Here is a 12897-nt window from a genome sequence, read left to right as displayed (position 1 = left end):
GCAAGTTAACAATGAACACCATTTGAATTTCGAATGTTACATTTTCACGATTAGGCTCTTGATTAAATTAAATCCAGTGAGTGTAATAAAAAAAATATTTTGAAACAGATGTCAGCAAGGCAGAGCTTAATATGGACCATGATTGCACCTGGGATGTTTAGCTCTTACTATTAGACTGATGATTAACCAATAGGTAGAAGTTTTGCTCAGAGGCTGTTAAAGCTTTGACCAGCACTACACAGCTAACTGTGGGACATATGTATCAAGCGATTTTGTATTCGCAAACGCTGCGATTCGCAAAAAAACAGCGTTTGCGAATACAAAACCGCAAAATGCGATGTATGAGCCATTTTCGCATCGCATTATTAAGGAATCGCTAATTTTGCGATTCCTTAATTTTGCGTAAGCATTTAAGGAATCGCAAATTGCGATTCCTTTAATGCTATGTCATAAGCACCCAAGTTGTGCGATTTCTCCTTAAGAAATCGCAAATTACCACCAACTTCAAGTTGGTGGTAATTTGCGATTTCAATGAAAAATGCACTTTTTGGCATTTTTCACAGTGCCATGTGGTGCACATACATGCCTTTAGGGCATGTATGTGCGCCATATGAGCACACATGCTCATTTCAGGGGTGTATCAGGGTGTCATCATGACACCCTTGCACCTTTGAAATTATTCTTAATTTGCGATTAGCAAATTACGATTCGCAATTTGAGAATGACTTCCCATTCATTCCTATTGGCCTCCTGGCCCATAGGAATGAATGGGAAGGTATTCCTTAATTGCGATTTCGCAATTTGCTAATCGCAATTAAGGAATATTAAGAATTCGCAAAATATGTGCGATTTTTTTTTACATACATCCCGTTTTGCAATTCTCAAATAGCGATTCTCAAAAAATCGCTATTTGAGAATCGCAAATACGGTTTTTGATACATATGCCCCTTAGTCTTGATAGGGAGTGGCACCGCCTAAAATGACGTCAGCATAACTCCACCTCAGTTGCCTCACAAATTCCAGCATCAGACTCTAGAATTGCAGAGCTGGCAGCCCTGACACCAGACAGTCTCAACTGAGTGTTCTGAGGCCGTGACGGGATGCAGTGAGTCGCCCTTTAAACCTCGCTAGCACTGCTAAATAATGGTGGCCAGACCGACATGAGGCCATACCCCTCACTCGGATGTGTGAGGATGTGCAGTGACTGCAGCGGGTGCACATACCCCCTGCCCGTGTGACCAAGACACGGACTGCGATCGCTTTCCGGTTGCCTGCGGGGGCTTACAGTTGTGGGGGAGTGCAGACGGACCGTGAGTGTGGGCTCCACTGAGAGATACTGCTGTGGCTTAGAGTTATGCCTGTTGGCCCGGAGGCCTGGCGCAGTGACAGCACCGGCACTGACAGGCTGCCCTGGGGATGAGCGGCAGGCCTTGAACATTATAGCCCACCGTTGTGCGTGGTGGCCAGACTGGGCTGCGGCCCGACTCCTAAGCAATAAGGGGGACTGAAGGGAAGACTGCATCGCCTGCAGTAGTGCCTTTCGCTCCTCCCCGCCAGAGATTCCGTTGAGGGGTGACAGCTGGGGCAGACAGGTGGACGCCAGATGGGGCATCCCAGCGTGAACCCGTGTGGGCAGTCGGGGAGCGAGGACCCTGTTGGAAACACCGCTGAGACCAACTGAGACGCTGTTGTGCTTCCCTGGTGCGATCCCATTGCCACAACTGTCCGGACACGTGTGGGCGTAGAGGGGGCCCCGGCTAGATTCACCAACACCTATGACTTTGTATGGGCCTCCCTACTGCTACTGACACATATAAGTAGGGGACCCGGTGTATGCTTTTAAACTACGCAATGACGAACCGACACCTCGGCTTTACATGAGTGTGGTCCCAGCTTGACCTTCCACATGGGGCCTGGATGGTGCCTCCAAGTATTGGCTTGGAACCCGCAGTGCCACTGATTAAGCCATTGTTGGCGGCAGGACCAGGCGAGGGCCTTAACTGGTTTCCCTAGGGCTGTGGGGTACTGCGGAGAAACTGTGCAGCGGCAGTACATGCTGAGGGGGCCCCTGTGGTGCAGTTGTGCACTCGCTCGGTCCTTCATGTCTGCCCCTCACCTTCGGCATAGTGTTTGAAACCCAGTTCTACCTGTGCTGCCTCTGTGGGGGCCCTCAGGGGTTGATTGTGCTAACTGCCTGCCTATCGAAAAATTGACCGCTATACGGTGGTGTGGAGATGGGCCCACTGGCGGTGACTATGTTCCTTTTGTCCAGTGCATCTACTCCAGCACTGTCTTCGTGGACGCAGGTCTGTCCTACCCCTTGACAGAGGTGCACTCTTTCCCATTAACTTACACAGAGAAGCTGAGGTTGGGGGCCACGGTGGATACCAATGACCTTTGCCAACTAATGTATCCCCTGCTCATTGCTGGCACACGAGGTGCGGGCTCTCGCTCTTGCCTAGAAGCCCCCCATTACGCTATCCATCATGACACAGTGGGCTACTTGCTGCTTAGATCTATGCCCCCGAGCCATATGTGGATCTCACGGGACTCCCCATGACCTACTGGAACGACGGGGAGTCATGCTTAGGTACTGTTGACACACACCAAGGGGCGCACCAGAAACAAACCGGAGAAGCCTGACCTGCACTCTCGCTGGACTCTTTCTGAGAGCTCCCTGACCCATGCACCAGAATACTAGGTTCCCCCTAAGGCAGCGCCACCCCACATGGACAAGATGGACGTCATCCTTCAAGAAATTTGTGACTCACAGGTGGCGATTGAACAACACCTGCGGTCCATCATGACTGACATCAGTGTCCTCAAGGATGATCAGTGCAAACTGGCTGATAGAGTCAAAAAGAATGAACTGGTTCTCTCTGCCTTAGCCCCAGGCTAAACAGATCACTTATCACAACCCACTCATTGCATCGGCAGGTGAAGCAGCTCAGGACCGAGCAGATGATGCTGAGAGGAGAGCACATAGAAATAATGCCTGCATTGTAGGAGTTCCGAAGGGCACAAGGTGCCCCCATGTCACTCAATTCATGCAAGACTGGCTCTGGACTGTGGTGGCAGCAGCTGGGCTGTCCGAACTGTTTGTGGTGAAGCGAGCACACCGGGTCTCCCCTAGACTTCCTGAAGTGCTGCACGTGAAAAGGAGCCTATTCTCGTAGAGAATGCCAGGTTTTGCTATTTCCAGATCATACGATCACCATCCAGTGCTCACGCGCTTCCTTCCAGGAGGTCAAGTAACATCTGCGCACAACTGGCTTCCAGTATCCTCTGCTGTTCCCAGCCAGGCTCAAGATGATCCATGCACAACAGACCAGCTTATTTGAAACACCAGAAAAAGCGTGGGGCTGGCTGGCGCAGCACTTTCCAGATTCCCAGCATAGCAGGCCTCCGAGACCCGAACTACCAAAGCCACAGCAAGCTCCGTACAGATGACACCAGAGGGCATCAGATTAGAATGGAACCAGAGTGGCCTCCTACATGCGGCAAGTCCTGGAGAGGCAGCAGGAGGCTAAACAGTCAATGACTACACTGATTCTCCAAGAAGCCCATCAGCTCCAGCTCATAGCAGGGCAGTGCCTCGGACTCCGATTCAGTTGGCAGCTTGGCACTGTTCCCTTCGAGCGCCCAACAGATGACACATGATATACTAGGTTAACAGAAGTGAGTACTATACATATTACACTCGGGTTGCCGCCAGCAATTTTTGTTGCTTGAGCTGTCCTGTTTACTTATTGATTGCATAAGTGAGTACGCCTCTCTGTATTACCCTGCAACTATTACTTGAGCTAAGGGAGTGAGTAATGCCTATGTTACACTGTTTTCCTCTAGGGGACTTCCAGCTTCTACAGGAGGGGACAGTTCTGTTTACTCATGGGTTGCATTACCAGCTGGACATCTTGGCTCATAATCTTTATGCTGGAATAGAGGACATACTGGGGTTCTGGGTCCGTAAGGGCCACATTGGCTGAACTGACTCCGTCCTATACCCCCATGACATTCCACCAGGTACATCATGACTGCCTCTTAAGCACACGGTTTTCATTGGTGGTTGTTCGTTTTCTTATGTGGTTCAAAGACACTGTTTCGCTGGACCGAGTATCGGGGGAGGGTGTTTCAGAGTTGGACTCAGTCACCTATTGTATTCAATGGAAGTAATGTAGGGTGTGTGGTGGCAGCTGGCGCTCCCACTGGGGGAAAATGTTTTAAGGGCCACGATGCTTATTGTACCAAATGCTTATAACATTATTACTCAGAGTGTGAGAGGTCTAGGATATGTGCAGAAAAGACACTGGGTATTAGCCCAATTACAAAGGCGCCACGCACATATCACCTTTGTGCAGGAAACCAATCTCACTGCACCGAAGGCTCAGAAAGTACGCAAAAAATTGAGGTGCTGCAATATGGCTCTGAACTAGAGTTCCGTTTGTAGTTTTAGATGCTAGAATTGACACCCAGGGACGTTCTGTATTAATGCGGGGCGAACTGGATGGGCCTCCCATGATTGCTTGGATGCATCTACACGCCCATTGTGCTCCTAACCCACCTATCCAAAGTATTAGTGTATTGGTCATTGTACCCATGGGTGCTGGGAGCGGATTTTAACGCAGTTTTAGACACAACGCTCAATCGCTCCCATCCCCTTTGCCTGGAACTGCCCCCATTCGACAGGCAAAAGCATTGAGACAGTGGCTAGATGGGCAGGGTCTCTCAGATGTATGGCATTGCCATAGCCTGAGTATGAGCGAATACTCGTTCCATTCATACCCCCACAAATTACACTTCCGCCTTGACAGGTTTCTCTGCACCTTCGTGTCTCCAGTCTGACATTCCGCACGACACTTATTTGGGAAAGACAGCATCCAACAACAATCCATTAGAAATGACGTTTGTAGGAAGGTGGAATCTGACTGCATGGTTACCCCCACTTTTTGCATGGTGTTTTGCTGGTTTTCGACTTAGTTTGACTGGGATCCTGCTAATCAGGACCCCAGTCTATCTGCTTTCTCCCTAAAATGGATTGCATGTACTTTACGTACACCACAGATTGGATTCTGGGGTATCCTTCTAAGTCCCTAGTATATGGTATCCTATATACCCAGGGCATAGGTACCCCAGAGGCCTCTCAGGGGCTGCAGCATGTATTATGCCACCCCTGGGAGACCATTTAAAATGACACCACAGGTCTGCTATAGCTGCCTGTGTAAGGTGGTGTATGCACCCCTTTCTTAGATATAGGTTCCCTATATCTATCCATATCACTGCACATGTAAACCTATCAGTCACCCCTATGGCAGGCCTTATCAATCCTGAAGGCAGGGTGCTGGGTTTTATGTGAGAGGGTGCCCATGCATGAGCAGAGCCCCTCTGCAGCCTTTAGAACCTTTATTCCGGGGTTGTTTGTGATGCAGCCACACCATATACTCTTAAGTGCATTATATTGGGGTCCCAGCGATTCTACGTGCTCTAGGCACTGTGTCTAGTCAAGTCGTGGTTCTTATACCACTTTCTTAATATATGGTTTGGTCTCCCCGATGGGGCCCATTGTATACTGTGCTATTTACTGTCATTCTAGTGCTTTAATATTGTGTATCTTGTTCTCTAATCTCATAAAGAGGTTAGTAGTGAGTGTTTAGAAATAAATACATATATTTTATATATACCTTGTGTGGTTCTCCTTTCATTTGGTCATTCAGGAGGTTATAATCTGGTAAACCAAGCTGCTTTACATTCCTTCGAGACTTAGCCTGAAGGCTGCTCTCCATAGCTGCCACTAGGATGGCTTTCAATAAAGGTTGTCTTTAACCTAATCATCAATAAGGGTTGTTTGGACTGGTGCAAGGTGCCCACTATAACTAGTGGACAGCATATACCAGGCCAACTTCTCACAACGTTGTCATGGAACCGAGTCCCTTCCCCGATCCCCATTTGGCACCTACAGCCCACCCTACTCGAATTTGCGTTATTCAGAGACACACTTGCTACCCGTATTGATACATACGTCTCTGAGAATTTGGGCACTGCCTCCTCTCCTCTAGCGGAGTGGGAGGTCTTTAAGGTAGTGATATGGGGCGCAGCTATTGGGGCAGTGGTGGGGGCAGTAGATGGGTAGTGCAGGAGCTGACACAATTGGAAGATAGGCTGGCGTCACTGGAGGAGGCTGTGGTTGATGACACTGAAGCCACTGATAGGCTACTATAATCTAGAGTTACCCATGCAGAACTCCTAGAATGCATCCGTGACACAGACTGTAAGGCATGCACTCAGAGAACATATCCAGATGCCAATAAATCAGGCGCACTTATAGCTCGATTAATCGGACTGGATCCCTCACCCACACCCATTCCTTCAATAAATATACCAGCCCAAGGAATCACCACGACGCAGATAGACATCAACACGGCCTTCCGTGACTTTTACACACTGTACACTGCCTGACGCCCCCGGATCCGGTGGCATTCGCCTCCTTTTTTCAACAAGCGACATTGCCAAAAGTGTCATCTGCTGAACACGTGTCTCTTAGTGTCCGTATTTCAGCAGGCGACCTACGAGGAGCGATCAAAGAACTCGCACCGCAACAAAACTCTGGGGTCCAACGGCCTCCCTGTTTAATTTTACTCCATGTATGGAACATGATTGGTACCCCAGTTAGAAATATTGTATGATTCCTCGCTAGGGAATGGCTCCCTCCCGCCTACTACTAGGGAAGCATTAGTGACCTCACTGCTGAAACGTGGCAAAGCACCCTCAGATCTCACTTAATATAGACCCTAGTCATTGTTAAATACAGAGTATAAAATTTTAAGCCACATACTAGCGCATAGGCTTCCCCCGTTGCTCCTGGGGTTATTGTATACGGATCAGTGTAGCCTCGTTCCCCGACGTAGCACCTCCCTTGGTATCCATCGTTTGTTTGAAATAATGGATGCTGCTTGATGGCAGTATCCGTTTGCTTGCTGTGTGTCACTGGCTATCCGCAGTCTTGTGACACACTGGGATGGGACTACATGATAGTGGCATTGACCAGATTCAGCATACCCCTGGCATATATTAGATGGGTGTAATTATTATATACAGCACCAGGCAGCAAGATACATTCCGTTTCCTTATATGCCGACGACATAATTCTATGCCTTAAAAACCTCCAGGGAAGTCTTGCTGGGACAGTCCAGCTACTAGCCAAATTTGGGGAGCTATTGGTGTTGCATGTCAACGCAGATAGATTATGTGTTTTCCATTGCTGCCTCATACACAGGCCCCACGCTGCTGCTTGGGACCACCTTTATACATGTGTCTCCACATACATTCCGATATTTAGGGATTTAAATCTATAGAGAGACACAGGACCTTCTTGAGAGCAACCTCGTCCGCACAATCAACTCGTTGTGTTCCCTTATAGAATTTTGGACCACACCTCTATCAGTGGCGGGGCACCTGGCGCTGGCAAAGATGGTTATGCTGTTGCGCCTTCTGTATCATTTTGTGAGCCTACCGACTGCAGTGTGGTGTGGATGTTTAGACTATTGAGCACTGTGCTAGTAGAGCTTGCCCGGGGCAGAGGGTGCCGCAGAGTAAACCTTGCACAGTTACAATTACCAACAGAAGGGAGTGGTCTGGAAGCCCCCGATTTTAAAGCATACAGCCTTGCTGGGCATCTACAGTGGCTGTCTTATTGGTTAGCTGACTTTAACCTAATGGAATTCAGATACACAGTGGAAAGGATTGGACAGGGTCATCTCCATCGACCGTGCTCAACACTGCCTCCGACGGACTCCCTTCTATTGCTCATAGCACTGCCATATTAGAAGGTGGAAAGGAAGTACACTAATTTCATGATTCCATACGCACCAAACATACCACTGTGTGGCCTCCCCGCGTTCTCAGGTACGCTGACGGCATGCAGGCTGGGCTCCTGGGAGCGGGTTGTGGGGGGTGCTCATTGTTTCAAGATGGCGTACTGCTATCACACACTGATTTTACGCACACAGTCTTACTGTCGGAAGACCTCTGCCTCGCACACACCAGCATTCTTCTGTATATACAACAATACTGGGCACTCGATGGCATGAACCACTTCAGGTGTTATATAGTATGGGACATGGCAGACACCTAGTACGTTGGCTCTACCATGGGTTCCCGAAACCATCTCATGACTCCACTCTCTTCCCTAAAAGCTAAATGGGAAGCGGACCTTGGCTTATGGACAAGGATTGGGCCACTTTGTTGGCGTATCCCGCAAACGTCTCTTGTAACTCGAGATTTAAATTCATTTAATTTTCCATTCTTTATAGAGCATACTAAACTCCACATAAAATTAGCCATATGTTTCAGTCAGCCTCTTCAGCATGCCCTCGCTGCCTTACGGTAAATGCTGACCTCATGCATATTCTATGGACCTGTCCATCATTGTCTGCTTATTGGGCAGAGATCTCAACAACATTATCAGATCTGACTGGCCTCACATACTGGAACACCCCGACATGCTGGTTCTTAGGGCTATACCCCAGGCCAAAGGGTTCCAAAGTGACATTACGCTTTATTGATTTGGCCCTTTTACTGGTAGAGCGCCTAATAACTAGATGCTGGAAATTCCCAAGGGCTCCACAGATAATTCCATGGAGTGATGAGGTCATACACTAGGAACAGGCAGAAAGTGGAACGATGTGGCGGGAAGACTATAGAGGAAGGCGTAGGAGGCCCATCTCACTCGAATGGGAAACCCTATTAGAAAGGTTCAAGCTACAAGGCAAGGTCTCTGAGGATGAATGAGCATGATTGTTCCGAATATACATACAATTGATATCTGGCCTACACTAAGGCCCTACCTCCCTCCCTCCCACTATTTGTCTAGGTACACATACTACCCCTTTTGTACAACAATGCCTGCCACTATCGCAGGCCCCCCTCAAGGAGAACCAGTTCTGTCCTGGTACTTTCCCACTACTCTGCAGCCACACACATGTGCTTCCTCATCTGAGTCTTCGACCACCAGAACCCTCAGATAGGTGACATTGGAGAGTAGAGTTTGTAATGCATTTCTATGCAGCAATGGTTCCTGAACCGTGCACTGCTATATACGTATACTGTGTCGCTTATGTAAAATAGACTATTATGATATATTTTGCCTATTGTATGGACGCCGCTCTGATAACTGTAATGTGAACTTATTAAATGTAATAAAGTTTGTGTTAAAAAATACAGTCTCTTGATTGCATTTAAGAATGTCGTGCTTTGTTTTTACATATAAACTGCTAATTAAACAAGGAGCTGTAGGTATTTTCAGAGTAGTTTGAAATTGTTAGTACTCATAAAACAAGCTTTGGCAAAGTCAGTAGGCCTCACCTTTGAAAACCATTAACCTTTTGGATTTGCTAATGCTTGTAACCAATGCTTAATACCATCGGCAAAAAGTTAAAAAAAGCTGGTTAAGGATTTTGAGAAGCATTGGCAAAAACAAAAGAAATCCAAATTGATCAGCATTTTGAAGCTTATTCACACATGATTGCACAGCAGGCGCCCACAATGACTGCTTCTCCGCTATGGCAAAGTAGCGTCACCCCACTGCTTTCAAGCAGTGCGAGAAGCAAAACCTTAAAATTATAATAACTTTCAGTTATCATTTTACGTTTGTGCTGCTTTGTGGGCGCATGGGTGGGCAAGGCTGCTTTTCTCTTAGAGCAGGGCAGCGATGCAGTGGTTTGCCCACTCCTAAGTGCGCAATGATTGTTTGGTCGGCTCTCTTGGGCCGCCCAAACCAGTCATAAACACTTTCCCGTTCTCCATGCAGGCTACATCACAGCCTGCATGGAGAACATGCCCACCCCTCTAGTCCCTGACTGAGCGCCGTGTCACGACGCTCATACCAATCACAATGCTGCTTTGCAGCCTTGTAATTGGCTTAGGGGAGGGAGCCTGACTGCCTGCTTCCTGTTCCTGAAGTCGGAGCTAGGAGCAGAGACGTGCGATCCGGCGGGAAAGGTAAGTGGTTTCTTATTATCTTTTTATTTTGCTCACTCCCTTTATTGTGACTCCCCCCACCTGCGCGACAAACCCACCACGCCTGCCCACCTGCAAGACATGCCACCCGGCACTGGGTGCCCATCTAGGGTGGATAATTGAAAAATACACATTTTAGAGAAAAGTGCAGTTCAGTAGCATATTGCTGCTGCCACACTCTTTTAGAAAGAAAAAAACACAACTAAAAAATAAAATTGGACGCGGGGCAAGGAGCAACCGAAAAGTTGGAGGGGCAACTCAGTGCAGCCGAACTGTATGCAAGACCTGCAAATGGGCAAAAGTGAAGCTCTGCGAAGGCATTATGATGACATTTATTTAAAATATGGAACATTTTCATGGGTCCCTGTGAAATGAGTTTATAAATCAATGCATTTTGTCGATAGGAGGACTGAAACACTTCCCTGTGACATGCTATTTAGAGCAGCTGTACATATTTATTAGAAAAGTAAAAAAAATTAAAATCCATATTCTTACCACAGCACTGGGAAACTGACATGAGAAAAAAACCTGTTTACCCCCGAACATATTACATTGTCACACAAATAATTTACACATTGAAAGAACTCTGATTGTCAGGAGGGCTCTTCAATGAGTATTTACCGTAATAGAAGAAATCAAGAGGAGAGCAAGGAATCTGACTAGGGGTGCGTCCTGTTCCCCAGATCAATACTAAACTTAAACAATGTGGACGGACCCACTATGTGTATATACTTTAATCACTGTATGTAGTCTAAACATGGACCCATTAGGTGTTCTTAAAAGACCCCTCACACACCAACCTGGTTGGTGTCATGCTTCATCATTGGGGTCCCAACCGGGCGGCCGAGTGCCCCCGGTTGTGCTACGATGCCTGATTACAGCGGAGCTGGTGTTGGTGCGTAAATGTGATGTGAGGTGATATTGTTACAGTTAAAAGTATCTCTGAGAATCCTTGCCTCTTATTTTAATGTTGGCGGTTCAGGATATGTTTAAAATCAGTATGTGTGGTGCAACTAATCAGGAATGATTACCGTTTAGTTGGCTATGTGTGGCGGTCTACATGTTTCAGCCCATTAAAAGGAATAAAAGGGCTTTCTTCAGGACCAGGTGAGTGAAAAGTGAGTGGCAAAGGTGAAGGATGCCACGGGAAACCTGTTCTGTACCAACACACACGCTAAGGTGTGTGGTATAAATGTCAGCGTACTCACTGACACTTGAAAAATGAAAAATTACTGTTGGGGAGAAGAAGACAAGACAAAACATATGGTATTGCAACATAAAATTCAATCTTAGCAGTATATTGATTACGTTGTAGTCATTGTCTAAATGACTACTACAGTGATGTAGCCCATGCTAATGGCGAAATCTATGCATGCAGCACCTTTTGTGGATGGGCTATTCTGTTTACCAGCGCGTTATTAGGCGCTGGATGGTGACTGCTCCAGAGGTGATGCCTGGCCCACGGAGCCCCGTGGAGGATGGCGCTGGCACCCTGTGCAGTCTAAGAGCTGTGCTTAAGGTGGCACTGTGTTGCTTACGGGGGCCACTAAGAAAGTGCCTAGTGGTCTGAAGCGCGTAGTGCACTGGTGAGCATGATATTTGTAGTGTAATTTAAGAAAGCAAGATGCTCCTAGGTTAGTTAGTAAATGTAAAATACATGACTACGTAGGGAGCGAAGGGTTAAAAGCATGCACAAGTGTGGATTATATAATAGTTACAATGATTTTAGGTCTGGCAGATATCGAGGCTCGGGGGTGGGGTGCTCTTCCAAGGTTCTGATCTGTAAGTCAAAAGAGCGCCCTGGTGAGCCCAGAGGTCTGAATGGGCTCTGTAGAGTTTACACCATTGGAGCAACATTTAAGCATGCATAGTCTTACTTGGAATTGAAGAGTCGTCCGCTGCAAACCTGAGTGGGTCCCCCGTAGTCCCGGCAGGTGCTGGGTGCCAGCTTAAGTAGTGTATGAGCCAGACCCGGTACGTGCAGGGATTCATGTCCGGGTTGTTGCGTGACTCGGCACTCCATTGGGTGCGCATGCATGCCCGTGCGCGGTAATTGCATCAGGTGTAGGTCTGGGAGTCGGGATGGGGTGTCCAAATTGGCGGCCATCTTGGAAAAGGCTATAGAGTCACAGAACTCAATGGGAATAATCAGGGTAGAGTTGAATTGTGCAGATACAATTACTGAGTTCTCTGTGCGAGTGAAGTATTCACAACCAGGCGTGGGTCAGTGGTGTTATAAGGCCTTACATGAGCTAGTATATAGAAATCATGTCTGGTATATTGCGCCAGGAGATGCGTCCATACTTCTAGTTTGCGCAGTCAAAAGTGTGTCTACCGCTGGCAGTTACATTTCTAGTGTCTACTGAGGCCTTATAGTCATGTGTCTCTCACCGCATTAGCAGCATGTGTATATGATTGGTAGTGTTCTTCAGAGGCGGTGAGTAGAAGCTGGTGATTATTGTCTATTGAGATTATTCCAGAGAATATTATCATTCAAGCCTGTCTTATGGGTATAAAGGCGGTAGATCCATCTCTGTTCTTTCTGTAGTAATTGCTGCTGGATATTGGGCATGTTGGGATCCAGAGCCTCTATGATGACCCAGCACATGTCGTTGGTCGTGTGTCCGGCCTCAAGGAAGTGATTGGTCATTTTCGTGGTGTTCCTCTTGCATCTTATTGTGCTCCGATGTTCACAAATTTTGGTTTTTATTTTTCTGTTTGTCATCCCGATGTAGGTGAGGTTGCAGGGGCACACAATACGGTATATTGCATGTGCCATGTTGCAATTGGTGTGTTGTCGCAATACCCAGGTCTTCCCTGGTTCCAGGTGTAGATTCTTGGTGGTTACAGTTAGGTGGCATACACTGCAGTTGCCACAGGCAAAAT

The 12897-nt window shown here is 47.5% G+C and overlaps 1 protein-coding gene across 2 annotated transcripts in view; it reads left to right on the top strand.

Annotated features, from left to right (window-relative positions):
- The window catches only part of LOC146812049 (rho GTPase-activating protein 39-like), a 485991-nt gene that overhangs the window by 350229 nt on the left and 122865 nt on the right, over positions 1 to 12897 (top strand). The window lies entirely within an intron of this gene.

Source organism: Triturus cristatus, chromosome 7, assembly GCF_964204655.1.
Source record: "Triturus cristatus chromosome 7, aTriCri1.1, whole genome shotgun sequence".
NCBI lineage: Eukaryota > Metazoa > Chordata > Amphibia > Caudata > Salamandridae > Triturus > Triturus cristatus.
The sequence above is the reverse complement of the archived record's forward strand: the minus strand, read 5'-3'. Positions and strand labels throughout refer to the sequence as shown.